This window comes from Gorilla gorilla, chromosome 1, assembly GCF_029281585.2.
Source record: "Gorilla gorilla gorilla isolate KB3781 chromosome 1, NHGRI_mGorGor1-v2.1_pri, whole genome shotgun sequence".
In the NCBI taxonomy this organism is placed as follows: domain Eukaryota; kingdom Metazoa; phylum Chordata; class Mammalia; order Primates; family Hominidae; genus Gorilla; species Gorilla gorilla.
In genome coordinates, this window is record NC_073224.2 from 160,532,845 (window position 1) to 160,557,605 (window position 24,761).

General features: G+C 36.5%; 1 long non-coding RNA gene across 2 annotated transcripts; it reads right to left on the reverse strand.

The window, feature by feature from the left end:
• Positions 1 to 1,291: 1,291 nt before the first annotated feature.
• LOC129529441 (uncharacterized) lies at positions 1,292 to 23,329 on the reverse strand. 2 transcript variants are annotated; one of them, XR_010130632.1, is made up of 6 exons: positions 23,244 to 23,329; positions 21,847 to 22,024; positions 18,035 to 18,173; positions 11,091 to 11,161; positions 10,611 to 10,866; positions 1,292 to 1,391 (listed from the first exon to the last, which is right to left on the reverse strand). It is a non-coding gene; the product is annotated as an uncharacterized lncRNA (long non-coding RNA). The 2 variants fall into 2 exon arrangements; XR_010130633.1 differs by lacking the exon at positions 23,244 to 23,329 and adding an exon at positions 22,354 to 22,444 and having other exon boundaries at positions 21,847 to 22,019.
• Positions 23,330 to 24,761: the final 1,432 nt, after the last annotated feature.

The window sequence follows — 24,761 nt, forward strand, 5'->3', positions numbered from 1 at the left end:
CTGAGCTGAAGGCACTAACTTGCATTCCTCAATTCCTAATATATAAAAGTTTAGGCCTATAAGATAAAAAATAGTATTTCCCTTTACAGGTAAGGAAGTAGGAGTGTGAAAAAGGTTAAGAAAGAGGTCATACACTAGTTGGTGGTAAACTCAATTCCCTTGAGTTTACTTTTCCATTTCTGTGAAAGAGATGCATGCATGAGCACTGTTCCACAGGAGAATTCAGCCATGGTGATAATCACTATGACTGCAATCCAGGAGGGAACAAGTGTTCATCTTGTACCTCACCCTGACTGGAAGCTTTTCTTAGGGATGATGAAATGAGGTGCAGACTAGGAGAGAGAAATAATAACTTTAAGCCTTATGGAAAGCTGACACAGCATTCTTGCCAGTATTACTTAAGATAATTCGTAGAAAGTGCTTAGTATAGTGCTTGGCCCATAGTGAACATTCAACTGTTATTAGTTAATATAGTGAAGATAATGAGTATTACTAGTATTGTAAAATATAATGAGAAAGAACACTATGCTGAAAATTTTTCACAGGTTTCCCAATTTTTACATGACCTGGTGTGCCACCTTCAGGATGTGAGGCAGGTTGTGGACTACATATCTTAGCCTTATTCTAGTTTAATCATGTTTGTTTCTCATATTATATGGTTTAATGGTGCAATTCCTCCACATGGAAGTTTACAGGTTGGCTGATTGCACACAAAGGGGGGCTTTGAATGTCCCTGGAAACATGTCAGAATTCCCCAGAGAGGTTGTGACAGTCAGCCGGAAGTCAGATGTTTCCACTGATCAGTGATGTCACGCTCTCCTACTTGGTGAAACGAACCTTCTTTCAGTAATCTCACAGGACATGGAGCAAGAGCAATAATGAAAACACACATAATCATTGTCTGATTCAAACATAAATACAGATTATCCATTCTGCTAAAGAATATCTATTCTGATTGCTATAAATGATACTGAAATGCATTTTCTTAAAAGAGAGTTATAAACTGCCAGAGGCACAATCCATCTGTAGCATCCGGCAGGAAAAAAAAAAATAAATAAATAAAACAGATATATGCTTGTTTTTAACTGGTTATAATTAGAACCCCAATGACCAGAGATATTAAAATTAATAGGTCCAAATTTTTTACCAGGTCTACAAAATGAGCTTTAACCAAAAAGGAGATTTCTATATTCCTATGAAAATAAGGAAGAAAACAACAGCATTTCAAAAGCGTTTTTTTGTTGTTCAAATATAAAGGAACGCTATGACCTGTTTTGTTGTTAGTCTCCCACCTCTTTTCTTCCTTTTAATGAAATGTTACTCTGATTCTGATGTCATGCCGAAATTGAGTCCACTGAGGGATAAAGTTCCTATCTCTCTTTGCTCGAGCTCTAAAGAAAAAAGCAGATATTTTAGTTAGTTCTTCAAACTCGTAAATGACACAACCAAAAGCAAAAAATACCATTCATCCATTTTACAAAACTTTTCATTGTGTTTATGGAGGAAATACAAATTTCTCTTTCCTAGGGTCATCCTATTGATAGATGCAGGAGGCAGATAAGCTAAGGTCCCCGGAGAATCTCCGATCCGCCCCACAAGTGTTTACATCAGATGCTTTTGTGCGGATAAGGGAACCTGCCCAGGACCTTGTTTCTGAGCGCCCACAAAGGACTGGCGGCCCGCCTGCGCGCTGGGATAGTTGGTGGAGCCACAGGGAATTCTCACCTAGTATAGCAGGGAGGAGCCTGGCTCTTCAGCTGTGTGTGGTGGCCTGGTATTCAATCTGTGAGGTGGGAGCCTGTTGGCAGGACCCCTTTCTGTTGGCTGAGAGCTTTCTTAACAATAAATTCCACTCTCCTTACCTTTCAATATTTCCGGGTGCCTGCCTAATTTTTCCTGGTCGTGTGACAAGAACCTGAATTTTAGCTGAACTAAGGAGCAAAAAATCCTGCATCGCTATCTCAAATCTTGCTAGATTTCATTATGAATTTGTTCCCTGTTTCAAAAAGTCATTTTCATGATGCTCTTTGAAAGTATCAATTTTCCAGACCTCACTATTCCCATATATTGAAATTCATTTCAATATAGATAACATAATAATTGTTTTCTTAGGAAGAAAATTTCCAACATTAATTTTTCTTTAGTCCCATGAATAGTTATTACACAATTATACTATATTAGACAAAATGCTATATGCAGAGTAAAAAACATCTTTTCTTATCTGGTGTTTTTTTTCCCCCAAGGTAGGAGGGAAATATTTTGTAGGGTGAGCTACATTGAGAGAGTAAAGGGAAAAGATTAAAATGAGAGCGCAAACATCCAGTCAGAGCAGAAAGAGCTTTCTGAAGCATAAACATGATCTCATCCACTTAAGGACAGATTAGCTTCAATAAATAAGATGAGGAAAATAGTTCGTGGAATACAAGCAGAGGAAACAGGACATCTTATACACTGAGTATATCCAGAAAAATTACGAAGTTCGTTTCCAATACCAGACCCACTACGCATGTGGGATTGGTTGGTGAGAAAGAAAAGGAAGTCTTTCAGAATAAGATAATCTTGTGCAACCAACAGAAAGTTTAAAAATAAAAATAAAAAGTAAGCTATGAGAGTACAAACTTTTTAAAAGCAGAAATGATTCTGGAAACAAAAAATAATTATTTGTAGTTATATTATGTTGCTGGTCCAAGGATAATTAAAGCCCCTTAATTTAAATATATACGAAGAAATGTATATAGAAGATGTTGCTTTATTCAATCATCATATGTACCTCTACTCCCTACTCCTTAGAACAGAAACCAATTTTATTTTTTCCTGAGAGAATTAGGATGAGGTATAGAGATGAAAAAGATTATATACTTTTCTGTCATTATGATAAACTTTGCAATTAAACTTAATTAAAGCTCATTAGCCACCGAGAGAGTAAGAAATAAATTTACAAAATATAAAATTTTCTTTAGACATATTTTAGAACCAAAGGACGTATTTTCATTAAAAACTAATCTGCTTTATCAAGTTAATAGAAATGTCTTTAAAAATAATGTTGCATTGTTTGTGAAAATGCCATAAGATATTAAACAAAGCTGGTCATCATCTGAAATTACCCAAACCTAAAAATTACAAAAAGTACTAAACAAAAAACGATGTTTTTATCTTCTTAAAACAATATTTTTTTCTTGCTGATTTCCATGATATGCAGTAACTTCATATGCATTAACTTTCATTTTTTAACTTCATTTATGTACATTAACATTAATGTTTGACAAATTGTACAAATGTATCTGCTGTGTAAACATTGTCCTAATCCATATACAGAATATTTCTGTCATCCCAAAAAGTTCCCTCATGCCCCTTCTCAATCCAAATGACTCCTATTCCTCTCTCCAAGCAAACATTGATTTGATTTCCATCACTTTAAATTAATTGTACTTGTTTAGTCATTCATATAATGAAATTTACAGTAGATAATCTTATGTATCTGGCTACTTTCACTTGGAATGTTTTTGTGATTCTTCCATGTTGTTGTATATCTTGGTAACTGATATAATCTCATAGATAAATAGTGACCCATCATATGAACATACTAGTTTATCCATACTAAAGTTTATCTTGTTGACATGTGGGTTCCTTTTTCCCCAAACCTCTATGAACATTAGTATACAAGGTTTTTTTTTTTTTATGGATAAATGTTTTTCTTTCTCTTGGGTAAACAACTACTTGTATAATTTCTTGGTCCTGTGGTATGCGTAGGTTGAACTTTATAAACTACAGCCAAACAACTCTACAGAGTAGTTGTAAAATTTTATACCGCCTTCAACAATGAGTTCCAATAATTCATTTTTGCCAACACTTGATACTGATTGAACACTGTTCATCTTTTTGATTATTCCAGTGGATATGTAGTGGTCTCTCACTGTGATTTGAATTTACTGTATTTGTTGAAAATATTGCATATGCTTACCAGTCATCCATATATCATCTTTTGTGAAGTATTTTCTTAATCTTTGGCTTATTGTTCATTGTATTTTTTGTCTTCTTATTTTAGAATTTTTGTACTTCTTTGTTTATTCTAAATATGAAAGTACTGAGATATATGTACCAAAAAATTCTCTCCCAGAAAGTAACTTACCATCGGTTTGTTAGTGATGTTTGTTGAAGAGAAAAAAAAAAAAGTTTAATTTATCTATTTTTTGTCGTTATTTTTCTCTACTGCTTATCTATTCTCTATTTAATTGCTTTATGATCTTCTTTAATACCTTCATTCTACTTATTTTGATTTATTTTTCTTTTCCTAGCTTCCAATATTGAGATTTAAAATCATTGATGTGAAATTTTTCTTTATTTTAATATAAGTATTCAAAGTCACAAACTTCCCCCAAGCTCTGCTTATCTTCATCACACAAATTTTGATATTTTTTGCTTTTATTTCCATTCAATGCTGAAATATTTTCTAATTTCCCTTACAATTATTTATAAATGTGTTGGTGTATTTTTAACTATTTAGAAATTTTTAGATATTTTGAAGTAATTGATTTTATATTTAATTCCTGGAGAATATATTCTATATGATTCCTATCTTTTTAAATTCAGTAAAGCCTTTTATACTTTAAGGAAAAGATATTTTAAGTGGCTTCATCATTACTAAAATCATCATTAATCTCAAACTTTTCTGTGAATATTCTCTTCACCTTTGTTCCCTAACTGATGTTTTGTTCTTCTCTAATGATACAATTGTCTATAGATCCCTCTTAAATGGTAGCTGTTTTCTCTTTCAAATCTCTTAGAACATGTTTTCTGGAGATAGGGTATATTTCTTTCATACTCCATGTTTCCACTTCCAGATCATTTTCCTCACATATTAAAAAAGAAAAGTCTCTGTTTTCAATCTCATTATAGACCAGATCACCCACTGTCTTCTATGATGTAGCCATCTGTCAATCTCCCACGTAATAACAAGACTCACTTCCCAAATATTTTAACACCAGGCTGGTTGATAACTCTCTCCAACGCTATTCTTTGGTTTTGGTGATCATAGTATTTACATAGACTATTTCTTCATCCGTAGCCCCTTAGATCCCTGTCTCCTTCAATTAACTTGCTCTCTACACAATTTCAGCCCCCTCAGTCCCATAGTCATCCTGTTACCTTATTATTATCAAGAGTGGCAATCCTTCCACAGTACAATTTCAAACATCCTGCCCTATGCCGTCTCCTAGTCTCTTCTGTGTTTATTTCCTCTGTTATTTCAACTCCAACAATGCTCCACTCCCGTGTGTACCTTAAATCCCTTGATTCCACCATACTTTCACTGTTTCTCAATCCATTTATGTCCTCTTTTCTTCTTATGTAAGTCACATTTCATAAACATCATTATTACTGTACCTTGCTTTTAACCTCACCTCTTTTTACTTTATCTATTGTTTTAATACATTCCCTTGATAAAACAACTCTTATTACATCTGACTGTATTTCTTTATGTCTGTACTGATGCAGCCAGCTGAGGTTGGAAGAAGAAAACACACAGTAGACAAACTTTAAATTGATGGTCATTTAACACGTGTAGACCCTTAGTACTACCTGCGAATCACACTATATTTTCCTTGCAGCTCCTCTCTTCTATTGTCCTAAAAAAACTATTTTATGCTTATCTTTCTCCCCTCAGATCTCTAACGTCTTTCTTTATCCTCACTCTCAGCTGACTATCTTCCTTCCTACTTCATAAATAAAGGGACAATGTGGATGTGTTGGTTAACTCTCACAGTACATTTTTTTTCTCTTGTGGTGAATCCAGACAGATAGTGTCAGAAGTCTTACGGCACTTTCAATGTCAGGACCAACATACTGCAACTTTTAGGATGTTACTATGACTGATCCTTCTGTGCTGCTAGTTAAGGCCAGTGCTTCTACTGTATACCGGCTCTGAGACCATCTCTACGGAAAACATTCTTCCAGCAACTATTCCCTCTTCCTTTCCTGCTTCATCGCCTTTCTCCTCTATTCTTATCAGTGTAACTAATATACAGTCATGCTGTTACCCCTCTATTCTCTCTTTCTCTCACCTAATTCATTCTTTATTTGCTCTAGAGCAAAGTTCTTTGGCAATTTCTCTTGGAAATTTTAAATAAATTCACTCCAATCAGAATTTCCTTCTACCACTATAATAAAATTGTTCCTCTCAAACATCAAAGACTTGCCCATTGCTATCTCTAGTAGTCATTTTTCAGTCTTTACCTTACTTGACCTGTCAGCAGCTGTTGACAAGATGTATCGCTCTCTGTTCCCAACAATTCTTCATTTATCTTGCTTCCAAGATTCCATTTTTCCCTGATTTTTATTTTACTTCTCTGGCCACTTCCTAGTTTCTTTTCCTGGTTCCTTTATTACTCCTCAACCAGAATCAGCTACATGATTTGTGGAGCACAGTGCAAAATGAAGATGTGGGGCTCCTTCGTCAAAAATCAAGAATTTCAAGGCAAAGAACAGAAACTTAAAACAAACTTGAGGCCCTTCTGTGTGTGAGGCCTAGTGCAACTATACAGATATTAAGTCCAGGAAGCCAGCCTTGCCCAACCTCTAAATTCAGAGTGCCCAAAGGCCCTAAATATGAAACATTAGCAATGTTCTCTTTTCTCTTTACATCTAATCCCTAGGTGCCCTCATCCAATCTCTGGGATTTAAATCATTATATGCTGATGATTTCTGAATTTATGTCTTCATACTGTAACTCTAACCTGATTTCCATTTGTATGACTAATAGGAATTCCAAACTCAATGCACCCCAAACTATGCCCTGGATCTTCCTTTCAAAACTGGCTCTACTCATAGCCTTCTCCAATTCGGTTAACGAAAGCTCTATTCCTTTCATTTCTTAGTTTCAAAGCATGGCGTCATCCTTGATGCTTCTCATTTTCAGCTAATTCTATCTTCAAAATCTATCCAGAATATGATAACTTATCTGAACAACCACTGCCATCATCTAATATAGTCTATCATAATTTCTCATGTGCGTTATGGCAATACCCTTCTGGTTTATCTCCTGCTTCTACTATTGACCTCTTTCAGACTATTCTCAACCTTTCATCCAGAGTGATCCCCATTAAACATTAGACAGATAACATCACTTTTTCCTCAAAACCATCCAGCAAGTCCCTATGTCATTCAGCATGTAAGACAAAGCTCTTTCTATGTGATTTATTGTCATATCCTAGATATTCTATGTAACTCCCACAAAAATTGTCACCCATGTGACCTCACTACTCTCTCTTGCAGCTTTCTTCTTGTCCCTGCAACATATTAGGAATACTCCTAATCAATAACTTCGTGTTTATTTTTTCCTTTCCCTAGAAAGGTCTTCCCCTGGATATATTTCATAGCTAGGCCCCTTTTTCTCTCAGGTCTTTACCCAAATTTTACCTTCAGTGGCAGATTGAATAAGTACCACCCACCCCCAAAATATGTTGGCAACATCCTAATCACTAGAACCTATGATCATTTTACCTTATTTGGCAATATAATTTTTGCGGATGTGATTAAGTTAAAGATCTTGAGATGGGATTTTATTCTGGATTACCCAGGCAGGCCCAGTCTACTCACAGGTGTTCTTATAAGAAGGAGCCAGAAGGGTCACAGTGAGTAGTAGAAGATGAGGCAATGAAAGCAACAAGGTAGAATGACTTAAGGAAGAAATCATAAGCCAAGCAGGCAGCTTCTAGAAGCTGGAAATGACAAACTAATTGTCCTAAGATGGAACACAGCCTTGCCAACACATTGATTTTAGACTTTTCCCCTCTAGAACAATATTCATACATTTGTATTGTTTTAAGCCACTAAGTTTGTGCTCATTTATTATAAATCAATAGAAAACCAATACATCTTCTCAATGAAGTCTACACTGACCATCTTGTCTAAATTTTAGTCCTCCTATTTATCTTTATTCTTACCCTTATCCTATATGCCTCACACTGTACAACATCCAGCTGATTTTATTTAAGTACTACTATGTAGTCAATTCCTTCCACTGAAATATGAGTTCCACAAGTACAGAATTTGGGGCCTGCTTTTTGTTCAATGCCCTATTTGTAGTACCTAGAACATACCAGGGGCACATTAGGTGTTCAATAAATATTTGCTAAAAAAATGAATAAATGAATAAGCTTGGACTTTTGTTTCTCTCTAATCAGTGATTTTTATTCATTCTATAATAGTGCTCATGAATCTTCTGGCATAGTATAATGTGCTCTAAAAGCAAATGTGAGTGTGTGTGTGTCTGTGTGTGTATGAGAGTGTGTATGCACAACACAGTAGCATCTTTATATGTAACTGGAAATGGCATGATACATGCATGGGATCATATTGTGATCTTAATGTGTAATCAATAGGATTGACATGACCAGACCAAGCATTTCCCATCTCATGGCTGCTTATTTCTGCATTGGAAATGAATAAAGTTGTCTGTGATGTTTTTAATTAAAACAACATAAATAATAGTAAAACGGTGACAACAATTAGGGATAGATGGCATCGCTTTTTATTTTAATATATTACTTCTTAGAAAGGGTGAACAATATAGTAAAGAAAATCCAATGCCTCTTTCACTTTCTATATATATTCATTACTCTTAGCACGTGACCATAGCACTTTACCACTAGCACATAGCCTCAAATATACCATAACTATTACAAAAGAATGTATCACCTCTTAAGCATCATAGTAGAATGTCAATGCCTTAGATTTTGACCTTAAGTAAAACTTAAAATCATATACTCTATTTTCATTTATGTCTACAGAACATCAGGTTAGAGGAGCAAAGCAGTCTTTGAAATAAAGCAGACACCATACATAAAAGCTGACTGCACTTTAAGTTTTAGTTTTTACAAAGAAAATACAAATGAAGTAAACTATAACCATGCATTATTTCCGTATAAAGAAGTCCTTAAAATCATGCTATTCAAGTTTAATAAACTTAAATCTTCAATTAGCTTGTTGCTTATTCAGTGTCTGTAGCATATCCAAGCTCGTTATGCCATGCCACAGGGAGTACATCATTCTGAGAAAGACATTTCCTTAGTGATATTTTTATTTATGGCCTATAATGCAGGAATCGATTGGGGGGAAATGTTCCATCTTATTACAGAAATAGAAATTTTTGCAATTGTTTTTCATTTTCCCCTCTAGGGTTGACTTGGCAGTGTAAATTTATATTTAAAGTATATTGATAATTCTCATAAAGTATATTTAATCCTATTAATTGAAGTCTCTAAGAGGACTCAATGAGGTTAAAACAAAAAGCTACTGTGAGTCTCTAGTATTTCTGGTATTGCTGCCTGTTTTTATGTCAGTGGACAAAAGAAAAATACTGCTTCCTTGACATTGTAATTTCACAGAGCAGGTGTGACATTGAGTCATGGAGTGGGAAAAAGGTAGACGCTTGACACAATTTGACCCCAAGGGTTTATATATCACACCAGCAGTAGAAGAAAGCTCTCCTGCTGATAAAAAATTACTTATCAGTGACAGAGCCATGTTCAGGGTGAGGGGGGAAAGAAGAAGAAGAATATACATTTCTTAAACTTTTCATGGGAAAAAGTCCATATGTGTTCATTAAAATTAGCTTATGCAAATGTACTAGAGGACATGTGGAACCAAACACCCATATACAGCCCAGGCATATTCCCTTATCATATAGCTAGCTCTCCTCACAAGCTACTCCACTTGAAATTGCAAAGCCAGCATATACGAAAATGCTTTTAAGTATTAATAACAACATCACATATATAAATGTCAGCTTTGACCAAGTAACTCAAATCATGTTACAGAGAATGCTTTTTTAAGTAACTAGCTTCACTATGGAGGTAAGGAAATTGAGGAACAAAGTAAATGAATTACTTATCCAAGGTCTATTTCATAGGTCAGGAACAGAGCCAGTACTAGATCTTATCCATGAGACCAGATCAACTCCCTCTCTTAAAGCTGGCATATTACACTGAAGGTAACATCATAGGAGTATCTAATAAATACTTTAAGCTATTATAGTAGAGTGGTTTCAGACAAAATTCGAATTGATTGAAACTTTCCTCTGAAACTTGAATCAAAGCAAGCCCCATCCTTTTTTTTCTGTACCTCTTCTCTTGTAGTGAAGGATCCAAAGATAGCACACAAATGGATGTTTCTCTGATACCTGTGGCTTATCAGTAAGAATAGAAGTAATGGAAATCTCATGAGAAAGCCTGCTCTTAAAAGATTTCCAATCCAATTTTTGAACTCAAAAGGCTTGAATTAGTTTCAGATTAACATCCAAGTCTTTCAAAGCACCTCTTCCAGGATTCAGTTGTCAGGAGGACATTGGACACTGGAATTTAGGTTTGATTTTTTGTGGCAAGAAGAGAGAAATAGGCAAATATTCAAGTTTTCTTTTTTTTCACTTATGCTTCTTTTTTAAAATATTTTTATCTCTTTTCTACATGTAGTTTGTTTTCTCACTTAAACTTTCATTACCTTCTTATAAAATAATTACCCATATTCATGCTTGTGTGCACATACAACTCTATGTATGCCATGCAATGTGTCTTAATGTTTGGCTAAGGCAGTAGTATCTCAACAGAACATCTTACCTCCTTTTATATGTGATACTCCATGGCTACGAAACCTAGAAGAATTATAGTTCAAAGATGTTCAGTTTCAGTGTCTTTCATATAAATTTCAATGGAGGGAATCCCATTCCATACATAATGTTCCTAATAAGTGTCACTTCCATCCTTTTTCCTGTCTCTGATCCTCAGGTTTTCCTCATTGCAGACGTAGTTAAGTTGACTGCCAAACGTTTTTTCAAATTTTTTCTTTGAGTCAGTTGATATTGATGTATAATCTCTATAAGACAAGCAAGTGGTAAGCTTGTTACAGAGATATGTTCACCTCAGTCTTCCCGTGATAACTTGAAGCAAGAAGATTTATAATACAGAGTGGAAGCCTTTGGAGGATGCACACATTACCAATGCAACCAAATATACCCATGTTTATTAATTAGAGAGACAGATCTAGTCTTTTTAAAGAGGCCACAGAAGGATACTATTAAGAATTAGATTCCAACCTACTTTCAGCAACCTATTCTGTGTCCTCTTCCAAATCTTCCTTTTGAAGACAGCTCTCGCGCTGAGGTCTGTACCTGTAGAGGGTTAGCACTACCTTGAAGTTTCACACTGTAGCCCTGAGTGCTTTATCAAATTCTAAAAGAGAAAATACTTCACATCCCACATTACAAATTGAGGCAAATGCTAATATCATCTTAGGTACACATGTTTATTTTTATAAAACTAATATTTAATTTGTTTTAATTAAAATCAAGCACCTATTATTTGCCTACAGATTGTACATATTTGAAAGCTGATGGCCACTATATGAGGGAAAAAATAAAAACACGTAGGTTTTGTGCAATGCTGAGTCAAGTGCAGTGCAAACTGAGGCAGGTCCCTGCTGGGTAGTTGCACATGCTTCGACTCTGGGTGAGTCTAATGTCAATGTTAGAGGAAAGAAAGGGTCACAGCAAGGATACATGTTTCTTTAGCTTATGCCTTTCTGCCTGTGACTTTAGTGTAGCATGTCTTCAAAGCTGATACAAACTCCAAATTTCCTTATAATATAAGGTCTCCCCACAAAAATGTTTATTTTCCTGAAAATCTCTGAGTTGTTTTAGTTGAGGCATACCATATAGCTACCATACAGCTGCCTTTTGTTCAAAACACTTGACTGGGTTGGGTTAGTGCTTCTCTGTATATAACTATTATAGGCACTTACATTTTTCACTTCTATGAAATATGGGGCTCAGAACCTTCAAATACCGTTGTGGCAATGTAACTAAATTTTCATTTACTCTTAGGCAATAAGCAGGGCTAAACACCTCTAAAGGATAATTTTGGCTACATTTTATAATATTTATTGGATTCTCCTACCAGTAGAGTTGGACGGTAGCTCCCAAATTAACTTGACCCAAGAGAGTTGGGGAAGTATCATAGGATTCTTATTTATTTATTATACTTAGAGCTCTAGGGTACATGTGCATAATGTGCAGGTTTGTTACATATGTATACATGTGCCATGTTAGTGTGCTGCACCCGTTAACTCGTCATTTACATTAGGTATATCTCCTAATGCTATCCCTTCTCCCTTCCGGCACCCCACGACAGGCCTCAGTGTGTGATATTCCTCACCCTGTGTCCAAGTGTTCTCATTGTTCAATTCCCCTCTATGAGTGAGAACATGTGGTGTTTGGTTTTCTGTCCTTGTGATAGTTTGCTCAGAATGATGGTTTCCAGCTTCATCCATGTCCCTACAAAGGACATGAACTCATCCTTTTTTATGGATGCATAGTATTCTATGGTGTATACGTGTGCCACATTTTCTTAATCCAGTCTATCATTGGTGGACATTTGGCTTGGTTCCAAGTCTTTGTTATTGTGAATAGTGCCGCAATAAACATATGTCTGCATGTGTCTTTATAGCAGCATGATTTATAATCCTTTGGGTATATACCCAGTAATGGGATGGCTGGGTCAAATGGTATTTCTAGCTCTAGATCCTTGAAGAATCACCACACTGTCTTCTACAATGGTTGAACTAGTTTACAGTCCTACCAACAGTTTAAAACTGTTCCTTTTTCTCCACATTCTCTCCAGCATTTGTTGTTTCCTGACTTTTTAATGATCGCCATTCTAACAAGTGTGAGATGGTATCTCATTGTGGTTTTGATATGCATTTCTCTGATGGCCAGTGATGATGAGCATTTTTTCATTTATCTGTTGGCTGCATAAATGTCTTCTTTTGAGAAGTGTCTGTTCATATCCTTCACCCACCTTTTGATGGGGTTGTTTGATTTTTTCCTTGTAAATTTGTTTAAGTTCTTTGTAGATTCTGGATATTGGCCCTTTGTCAGATGGGTAAACTAAAAATTTTCTCCCATTCTGTAGGTTGTCTGTTCGCTCTGATGGTAGTTTCTTTGGCTGTGCAGAAGCTCTTTAGTTTAATTAGATCCCATTTGTCAATTTTGTCTTTTGTTGTCATTGCTTTTGGTGTTTTAGTCACGAAGTCCTTGCCCAAGCCTATGTCCTGAATGGTATTGCCTAGGTTTTCTTCTAGGGTTTTTATGGTTTTAGGTTTAACATTGAAGTCTTTAATCCATCTTGAATTAATTTTTGTATAAGGTGTAAGGAAGGGATCCAGTTTCAGCTTTCTACATATGGCTAGCCAGTTTTCCCAGCACCATTTATTAAATAGGGAATCCTTTCTCCATTTCTTGTTTTTGTCAGGTTTGTCAAAGATCATCTGGTTGTAGATGTGTGGTATTATTTCTGAGGGCTCTGTTCTGTTCCATTAGCCTATCTCTCTGTTTTGGTACCAGTACCATGGTGTTTTGGTTACTGTAGCCTTGTAGTATAGTTTGAAGTCAGGTAGCGTGATGCCTCCAGCTTTCTACTTTTGGCTTAGGATTGTCTTGGTAATGCAGCCTCTTTTTTGGTTTCATATGAACTTTAAAGTCGTTTTTTCCAATTCTGTGAAGAAAGTCATTGGTAGCTTGTTGAGGATAGCGTTGAATCTATAAATTACCTCGGACAGTATGGCCATTTTCATAATATTGATTCTTCCTATCCATGAGCATGGAATGTTCTTCCATTTGTTTGTGTCCTCTTTTATTTCGTTGAGCGGTGGTTTGTAGTTCTCTTTGAAGAGGTCCTTCACATCGCTTGTAAGTTGGATTCCTAGGTATTTTATTCTCTTTGAAGCAATTGTGAATGAGAGTTCATTCATGATTTGGCTCTCTGTTTGTCTGTTATTGGTGTATAGGAATGCTTATGATTTTTGCACATTGATTTTGTATCCTGAGACTTTGCTGAAGTTGCTTATCAACAAGGAGATTTTGGGCTGAGATGATAGGGTTTTCTAAATATACACTCATGTCATCTGCAAACAGGGACAATTTGACTTTCTCTTTTCCTAATTGAATACCCTTTATTTCTTTCTCCTGCTTGATTGCCCTGGCCAGAACTTCCAACAATATGTTGACTAGGAGTGGTGAGAGAGGGCATCCCTGTCTTGTGCCAGTTTTCATAGGGAGTGCTTCCAGTTTTTGCCCATTCAGTATGATATTGGCTGTGGGTTTGTCATAAATAGCTCTTATTATTTTGAGATACGTCCCATCAATACCTAGTTTATTGAGAGTTTTTAGCATGAAGGGTTGTTGAATTTTGTCAAAGGCATTTTCTGCATCTATTGAGATAATCATGTGGTTTTTGTCTTTGGTTCTGTTTATGTGATGGATTATGTTTATTGATTTGCATATGTTGAACCAGCCTTGCGTCCCAGGGATGAAGCCAACTTGATTATGTTGGATAAGCTTTTTGATGTGCTGCTGGATTTGGTTTGCCAGTATTTTATTGAGAATTTTTGCATCGATGTTCATCAGGGATATTGGTAAAATTCTCTCTTTTTTTGTTGTGTCTCTGCCAGGCTTTGTATCAGGATGATACTAGCCTCATGAAATGAGTTAGGGAGGATTCCCTCTTTTTCTATTGATTGGAATAGTTTCAGAAGGAATGATACCATTCCTCTTTGTACCTCTGGTAGAATTCGGCTGTGAATCTATCTGGTCTCGGACTTTTTTTGGTTCATAAGCTATTAATTATTGCCACAATTTCAGAGCCTGTTATTGGTCTATTCAGAGATTCAACTTCTTCCTGGTTTAGTCTTGGGAATGTGTGTGTCCAGGAATTTATCCATTTCTTCTAGATTTTCTAGTTTATTTGCATAGAAGTGTTTATAATATTCTCTGATGGTAGTTTGCATTTTTGTGGGATCGGTGCTGATATCCCCTTTATCATTTTTTATTGCATCTATTTGATTCTTCTCTCTTTTCTTCTTTGTTAGTCTTGCTAGTGGTCAATCAATTTTGTTGATCTTTTTGAAAAACCAGCTCCTGGATTCATTGATTTTTTTGAAGGGTTTTTTTTGTGTCTCTATCTCTTTCAGTTCTGCTCCAATTTTAGTTATTTCTTGCCTTCTGCTAGCTTTTGAAAATGTTTGCTCTTGCTTCTCTAGTTCTTTTAATTGTGATTTTAGGGTGTCAATTTTAGATCTTTCCTGCTTTCCCTTGTGGGCATTTAGTGCTATAAATTTCCCTCTACACACTCCTTTAAATGTGTCCCAGAGATTCTGGTATGTTGTGTCTTTGTTCTCATTGGTTGCAAAGAACATCTTTATTTCTGCCTTCATTTTGTTATGTACCCAGTAGTCATTCAGGAGCAGGTTGTTCAGTTTCCATGTAGTTGAGCGGTTTTGAGTGAGTTTCTTAATCCTGTGTTCTAGTTTGATTGCACTGCGGTCTGCGAGACAGTTTGCTATAACTTCTGTTCTTTTACATTTGCTGATGAGTGCTTTACTTTCAACTATTTATTTCAGTTTTGGAATAAGTGCAATGTGGTGCTGAGAAGAATGTATATTCTGTTAATTTGGGGTGGAGAGTTCTGTAGATGTCTATTAGGTCTGCTTTGTGCAGAGCCAGGTTCAATTCCTGGATATCTTTGTTAACTTTCTGTCTCGTTCATCTGTCTATTGTTGACTGTGGGGTGTTAAAGTCTCCCATTATTATTGTGTGGGAGTCTAAGTCTCTTTGTAGGTCTCTATGGACTTGCTTTATGAATCTGGTTGCTCCTTTTTGGGTGCATATATATTTAGGATAGTTAGCTCTTCTTGTTGAATTGATCCCTTTACCATTATGTAATGGCCTTCTTTGTCTCTTTTGATCTTTGTTGGTTTAAAGTCTGTTTTATCAGAGACTAGGGTTGCAACTCCTGCTTTTTTTTGTTTTCCATTTTCTTGGTAGATCTTCCTCTATCCCTTTATTTTGAGCCTATGTGTGTCTCTGCACATGAGATGGGTCTCCTGAATACAGCATACTGATGGGTCTTGACTCTTTATCCAATTTGCCAGTCTGTATCTTTTAATTGGGGCATTTAGCCCATTCCTGTTTAAGGTTAATATTGTTATTTGTGAATGTGATCCTGTCATTATGATGTTAGCTGGTTATTTTGCTCGTTAGTTGATGCAGTTTCTTCCTAGCATCGATGGTGTTTACAATTTGGCATGTTTTTGCAGTGGCTGGTACTGGTTGTTCCTTTCCATGTTTAGTGCTCCCTTCAGGAGCTCTTGTAAGGCAGGCCTGGTGGTGACAAAATCTCTCAGCATTTGCTTGTCTGTAAAGGATTTTATTTCTCCTTCACTTTTGAAGTTTAGTTTGGCTGGAGATGAAATTCTGGGTTGAAAATTCTTTTATTTAACAATGTTGAATATTGGCCCCCAGTCTCTTCTGGCTTGTAAAGTTTCTGCCAAGAGATCTGCTGTTAGTCTGATGGGCTTCCCTTTGTGGGTAACCCGACCTTTCTTTCTGGCTGCCCTTAACATTTTTTCCATCATTTCAACTTTGGTGAATCTGACAATTATGTTTCTTGGTGTTGCTCTTCTCGAGGAGTATCTTTGTGGCATTCTCTGTATTTCCTGAATCTGAATATTGGCCTGCCTTGCTAGAATGGGGAAGTTCTCCTGGATAATATCCTGAAGAGTGTTTTCCAACTTGGTTCCATTCTCCCTGTCACTTTCAGGTACACCAATCTGATGTGTATTTGGTCTTTTCACATAGCCCCATATTTCTTGGAGGCTTTGTTCATTTCTTTTTACTCTTTTTTCTCTAAACTTCTCTTCTCGCTTCATTTCATTCATTTGATCTTCCATCACTGGTACCCTTTCTTCCACTTGATTGAATCGGCTACTGAAGCTTGTGCATGCATCACGTAGTTCTCATGCCATGCTTTTCAGCTCCATCAGGTCATTTAAGGTCTTCTCTACACTGTTTATTCTAGTTAGCCATTCGCCTAATCTTTTTTCAAGTTTTTTTAGCTGTTTTGCGATGGGTTTGAACATCTTCCTTTAGCTCGGTGAAGTTTGTTGTTACTGATCGTCTGAAGACTTCTTCTCTCAACTTGTCAAAGTCATTCTCAGTCCAGCTTTGCTCCCCTTCTGGTGAGGAGCTGCATTCCTTTGGAGGAGAAAAGGTGCTCTGATTCATAGAATTTTCAGCTTTTCTGCCGTGGTTTCTCCCCATCTTTGTGGTTTTATCTACCTTTGGTCTTTGATGATGTACAGATGGGGTTTTGGTGTGGATGTCCTTTCTGTTTGTTAGTTTTCCTTCTAACAGTCAGGACCCTCAGCTGCAGGTCTGTTGGAGTTTGCTGGAGGTCCACTCCAGACCCTGCTTTCCTGGGTATCACGAGTGGAGGCTACAGAACAGCAAATACTGCAGAATGGCAAATGTTGCTACCTGATCCTTCCTCTGAATGCTTCATCTCAGAGGGGCACCCAGCTGTATGAGGTGTCAGTCAGCCCCTAGTGGGAGGTGTCTCCCAGTTAGGCTACTCGGGGGTCAGGGACCCACTTGAGGAGGCAGTCTGTCCATTCTCAGCTCTCAAACTCCGTGCTGGGAGAATCACTACTCTCTTCAAAGCTATCAGACAGGGATGTTTAAGTCTGCAGAAGTTTCTGCTGCCTTTTGTTCATCTATGCCCTGCCCCCAGAGGTGGAGTCTACAGAGACAGACAGGCCTCCTTGAGCTGTGGTGGGCTCCACCCAGTTAGAGATTCCTGGTGGCTTTGTTTACCTACTCAAGCCTTAGCGATGGTGGACGCCCCTCCCCCAACCTCTCTGCCACCTTGTAGTTCATTCTCTGACTTCTGTGCTAGCTGTGAGCTAGGCTCTGTGGGTATGGGACCCTCTGAGCCAGGCACAGGATATAATCTCCTGGTGTGCTATTTGCTAAGACCATTGGAAAAGCATGGTATTAGGGTGGGAGTGCCCTGATTTTCCAGGTACCGTCTGTCATGGTTTCCCTTGGCTAGGAGAGGGAATTCCCTGACCCCTTGCACTTCCTGGGTGAGGCGTTGCCCCACCCTGCTCTGTGGGCTGCACCCACTGTCTGACAAGCCCCAGTGAGACGAACCTGGTACCTCAGTTGGAAATGCAGAAATCAGCCTTCTTCTGTGTCGCTCACACTGGGAGCTGTAGACTGGAGCTGTTCTTATTCGGCCGTCTTGGAACCTCCCCTTTTTATTTTTAAGCTCTGCAGATGATTGATGATTCTGGTTGATAACAAGATAATTGTGAAAACCTTTGTTTTACCTCAAGGCATGAAGAGTAAACTTCTGATTTGTAAACATACAGTCCAATACAAAGGAAGAGCCTATTAGATATAGGTTCACATTTTCTATAGTCATTACATGGCACTAACATCCCATAAAACCTCTACTTATTTCCTCTGAAGGTCAACCAATATTCGTGCCCAATTATAATACTAAGTAAAAGCTACAGAAAAGAATTTGCCTCATCCTTCCCTCACAGCTCTCTTATTTTCCAGAATTCTTCTGCTTGTTTTGCTTTTTCTCTTGATGTTTTTCTTTCTTAAACTTATCGCTCCGCGACAACTGTCTCCTCAAATACAAAGTGTTCCTATTTTAATTCCTGTAGTGGGTTGAATGGGGCCCTCCTAAAAGATGTTTCCATACCTCAATCCCTAGAATCTGTGAATGTCATCTTAATTGGAAAAAGTCTTTGAAGATGCAATTAAGTTAAGGCTCTTGAAAGGAGATCATCTTAGGCAATCTAGGCTAGCCCTAAATCTAATGACAATTGTTCTTATAAGAGGAGAAGACACAGAGACAGATAGGAGAAAGCCATGGGAAGACACAGGCAGAGAGTGGAGTGATACAATCGCAAACCAAGGAATACCTAGAGCCCTCAGAACATGGAACAAGCAAAGAAGGAGTCTCTCCTAGAGCTTTTAGAGGGAATAAGGCACTGCACACACCTTGATTTCAGACTTCTAATTCCCAGAACTGTGAGATAATTAATTTCTGTTGTTTTAAGCTGCTATATTTGTGGTAATTTATTAGGGCAGTGCTAGGAAACAGAATCAGCCCTTTCTTCTTTACCCATCTAGCCCAATTTTCACCTATTTCACACATTAAAAAAAGTTTTTCTGCCTTTCACTATGTTTCTTCTTTGTCCTCTCTTCAGATATTTATATACTATGAACAGAACATGACCCCCAAAATATGCTTCTTTAGCATAAGTATTGTTGAGCTGAAGGCAATTAAGAAGAATCAAGTGCAAGAAAGTGCTTTGCTTGCCCTCTATTTGTCTAAAAATCAAGATACAGATTTACAAAGAGAGAAGGTATCCGGCTCCTGCCATCCTGTTTCTATCAGGGAGAACCAAAGAGAACTATTCATAATATATCTATGGAGAAAACAGAAGTTATAACTAGATTTAGATTCCTTAAAGTCAGGGACTCAGTATTGTATTGTCAACCTGAGATCACTCACATCTAGCGTAAATACAAACACATGTATTGTTTAATAAATATTTTTAATTAATAACTTCTCAAGTTTGGTAAAAATGAAACATCAATCATTTCAACCTCTGAAGTCTTGAGTTGAAAATGCTTCAAACTTAAACTCTACTTAGATTTGCCAAGATATTTTCTTCTATCTCCTCATCCTCTTCAAATTCAATGTGTGTCCTCAAACACCAGTGATCCATATGAGTAAATAATAATAATAATAAACAATAGACAGTAACTCAGGGTCCAGTGGTGTCAGAGTCCAAGTCATGTCATGACACCATATCTAATTGTGTCAGTGTCTAATGAAGGCATGCTAAATTAATAAACTAAAACTAATATTTAGTTTCATTTTAAGAAAAATATATTTTTAGAATTTTATCAGGGAACCTAAATACTATTTAATATATTGTTTACATTAAAAAATGTATTCCTCATCCCAAGAAATGTAATTCCTGGAACTACAGAATATTTATGAGATAGAAGTGGTCCTGTTCTATTCTTGATAATCCCAACCCCATGTTGGCATGTTTGTGAGATTGGGATGCTTGGAAGAACAGAACATGCCCCCCAAAAATATGCTTCTTCAGCATAAGGATTATTGAGCTGAAGGCAATTAAGAAGAAGCAAGTGCAAGGAAGTGCTCTGCCCTTCCTCTATTTGCCTAAAAATCAGGACATAGATTTATTAATACAAAGGGAGAAGGTATCCTGCTTCCCTCATCGTCTTTCTATCAGGGACAGCAAAGGTTGACCACTGAAGACTTTAGCTCTGAACAGTCCAGAGATGGCACCAGATGAATTGACAGTCACTGACTTATGCATTAGCCTTTATCTGCCAGTTATTTGTCTTCCTACAAGTTGCCACCCCTAGAAACTCAAAGTCCTTGTCCTGTGTCTTGTCAATTCTCTAAAAATTTACTGTTCTTTGTTGAAAATGCTACATTAACTGGAATTTAAAGCCACCTCCTTGACAAGTACTCATTTTCTGGGTATTTCCCATGTGTATATGAAAAAGCTGTTGTTTTTAATTTTGTTAAGTCTTTTGTTAAAGGGGTTTATTCCAACCAAGAATTTATGAGGTTTGAGAAAAAATATATTTTTCTTCTCTAGACTTGATATATCCATTTATTATCATCTCTAAGTAACAGTGGTGGGAACTTGTAATAATATAAAAGAATCTTCTATTAATAGCATCATTATCAACAGCTTTGTGACTACCATCCATCTTCCCTTCTCATTTGCTATGTTATATTGTAAAAGTAATTCCTGTCTTTCTTCTAATCTGAGACAGGGATCTCACTTTCCTTCCTGAAAAGTCTCAATACTTGTCCTTAATTTCCTCTGCCTTTGCTTCATGAGTCACCTCATTTTGTTTCATGACCCTGTGTTTTCTATTTTAAGGCAACATGTACGTAACTTCACCTTGACAGTCTCCTTAACATTCATTGCTTTTCTTTATTGCTGCTATTTAGATTACCCTTCCCTTCTCTATCTTTTGTTCTTTTACCTTATTTTGGTTTCTAGAGCAAGGTAGAATAGTCCCATCTCATCTGCAGTTTCACATTCTGCAGTTTCAGTTACCCACAGTCAATCACAGTTCCAAAGTATGTGAATACAGTATAGTAAGATCTTTTGAAAGACAGAGAACCACACTCACATAATTTTTATTAAAGTGTATTGTTATAATTGTTTTAATTCATTATTAATTATTGTTTTTAGTCTCTTCCTGTGCCTAATTTATAAGCTTTATCATAGGTACATATGGGAAAAATGTAGTATATATTATAGGGTTAAGTACTATCTGCAGTTTCAGGCATCCACTGGGAGTCTTGGAACTTATCATCAGGGATAAAGGGGGGACTACTGTAGTTGTGTTTTCTTTTTAAACTCTCCTGCTGTTTAACTTTCTCTTCATCTTGTTTCCTTGGCTCCCATTCTCCCTTACTAGAATTCATGCTACAGCTTCCTGCTGCTCAGATTGCGTTAGTTTTAAAATCTACAGAAGAGTTTTCTTTCTGACATTTACTAGCCAAGTTTCTTACTAGAGTCCTCCTGCCTGTGATTCTGTGTACTCTCTGCATACTCAATAAGTTACAAACTGTAAAAACCCATTTATCGAAAATTTCTAGGTAAAAAGAGAGAGCTGAGATGTTGGGAAAACTTGGATGGCAGTAGTTTCCCAGGTTTGAATAGCAATGAGACTCTGATCAAGTCCTGTGTACTAATGCGAGTTGATTTTGCTTATCTAGAAAATGAATAATAATGCCTCTTACAGAGGTCATATGTGAGGATGCATTAAAAGAATAAGAGTGAAAAATATTTAGAAAAAGGAACCAAGATATTCAATATCTTGAAGGCTAGTATCAAAGACAATGTAGAGAATTTAGGTGATAAATAAAAGGAGATACCTACTGAGTGTTAATGAGATTATTCTGTAGTCCTTATATAGATTTTTCAGTGAATGTTCTTCTTTCTTGTGGCTGGTATTAAAATATGGCAGGTCATCACAGAAATTTACCCGGGTATTTGGTCGTTCTTTTGCTTCTCACCATTTGTTCAACAACATTTATTACATTTGATGTGCTCTGTGCTTGAAATAGTATGATGAAGAAAATGCAAATATAGACAAAATTATATATTATTTCTGCCCTCATAGAGAAAAGGGTAGCATGACTGGAGTTGTAATAAAAAAGCGTAAACCTGCCTGCAATATTGTGAAAGTTTATTTTATGTGTCAACTTGGCTGGGCCATAGGCCCAGATATTTTGGCCAGACAGTATTCCGAATGTTTCTGTGCAGGCATTTTTGGGTGAAAGTAACATTTAAGTTGGCGGACCTCAAGTAAAGTAGATTGACCTCTATAATATAAGTGAGCCTCATCTACTTAATTGAAGGTTTGAATAGAACAAAAAGCCTGACCTCCCTTGAGCAAGAAGAAATTCTACCAACAGGCAGTCTTCTGACTTGAATTGCACATCAGCTCTTTTTTGAGTCTCCAGCCCACTATGGAGATTTTGGACTTGCCTACCTTCATAATCACATGAGACAACACCTTAAAATAAATATATTTATGTTTATAATTAAAATATAGTTATTAATGTACTATTTATATTATATTTTAAAACAAACATACATATATCTATATATAACTCTATATGTGTGTGTATATATATACGTATATATAACTATCTTATTGATTCTGTTTTTCTGGAGAAGCCTAATACAAATTTGAATATTTGTTTGTGGGTCAAGAAGAATGTTGGCTATTATAGTATTTCAGGTGTGGGTTCACAATGTCTTGCTTTAGTGGAATAGCAGTGGAGGTTGAGGGAAGTGGATTGAAGAGCCAGTTAAGAACCAAAATATGCAGGGCTTGGTGTTGCACTGTATATTACAGCCATAAGAGAAGGACAAAACAGACTCCTGAATTTCTGACTTCCCCATCTAGATGCATGATGGTGCTGATCACTGACTGGTATCGCCCTGGAAGAGAACTAGTTTGGAAAGAAGGAATAAGTTTGAACACATTGAGTAATATGTTTTTGATAGATCCAAAAATGGTATGTTAGTGTCTCCATATAAAGTCTAGATAACAATGAAGATTTAGACTACACGTAAATTTGAGAATCTTTTTATAAGTGGTAATTGAAAAAGTGAACATAGATGAAAATACATAATATAGAGAAAAAGAAGCTAGGACTAAGTCTTGAAAAACTGCAACATTAAATGACAGGATGGAAGACAAGAAATGTATTGAAATTTTAAATAAATCTTAAGGTTTTATAGTTTTAAATTTTAATACAACATACCAGGCTAATGTGTTTGAAGGTCTTTGTAAAGTGTCATAGGAGCAAGGCAAGATCTAATTTCTGATTTGATTCTTCTTCCTTCATTCTTCAAGGGAAAAATTGGTCATTTGCATTATTTTCTTACTTTTTCATTAATCAAGAAATCAGGACAAAGTGTTGTGTAAGTGTCACAACAGTACCTGCATTCAAGTCCTAATTTCTTACTTAAAAATCATCTTTGCGTAGCATTTCCTGAGCATAATGCATGAACAAGTTAGAGGCTTTTCCAAATTTATCAAGTACTCACCCTTAAGCTAATTTTATAGGATGTTTTGAAAGTTATTTTTGTGGTTTCTTATGGAAGTGCTTCAGGAACAAAATCACAAAGCATTCATCCTGTAGCTGAAAAGATTAATTTATAAAGTTTATAGAGTTCTCCAGATATACAAGTTCTGTGAATACATAGGTATCTTGAATTTTATCATAATATTGGGCTTGAATATTATTGGATTTATGATTTTGAATTGATACATAAAATTACACACAAATAATTGCTATTTGATCTGAACTCAATGCTGACTTATTTATTCAACACACTATTTATAATCTAAAATGTTCTGGTACCTTATGAGACAGTAGCATGCAAATATAATTAAGACACCGTTCTTGTGCCATTAATAAGCTCGCAGTCTGGTGGACATATATATATATATATATATATATGTTTAATGGAATGTGTTGTAATATGCAATAATGATAGTTTATTCTCAGAACAAAGAAGAGGAGACAATCTGTCTTGCAATGGGTTAGAGCCAAGAGTGAGGGAATTTTTAAAGGATTAGAAAACATTAACCAAACCAAGGGGGAATGATAGAAACTGCATTCCAGGAAGAATAGACAGTATTATCAAAACACAAAGGTATGACATATTTTGGTTCTTATCAAGATTGCAGTTGCATAAAATGAAGGCAAAAAATGGAAAGATATAGATGGTAAAGTCCACATTACGAAGTCAATTAAATGGCAGGCTAGGGAACTGGTAATTACCCTGATGGCAACAAATAGCTGCAGGATAGGCCTAGGTAGAAAAGTTATAATAATTAGATTTCCATGGTAGAAAATATTGATATTTATGAATCTGAGTTAACACAACTGCTCGCATGTGGTATTCATATTGCAATCCTTTTCCATTGCTAGTTTTGTGGGTTTGTTTGGTTTTGTTTTGTCTTGTTTTGTTTTTTTGAGACATAGTTTCCCTCTGTATGTAGGCCAGGCTGGAGTGCAATGGTGCAATCTTGGCAAACTGCAACCTCCGCCTCCTGGGCTCAAGCGATTCTCATGCCTCAGCCTCCCAAGTAGTTGGGATTACAGTCATGCACCACCATGCCCGGCTAATTTTTGTATTTTTAGTGGAAACGGGGTGTTGCCATTTTGGCCAGGTTGATGTCAAGCTCCTGGCCTCAAGTGATCACCTGCTTCGGCCTCCCAAAGTGCTGGGATTATAGGTGTGAGCCACTACGCCCAACCTGTTGTTTTTAA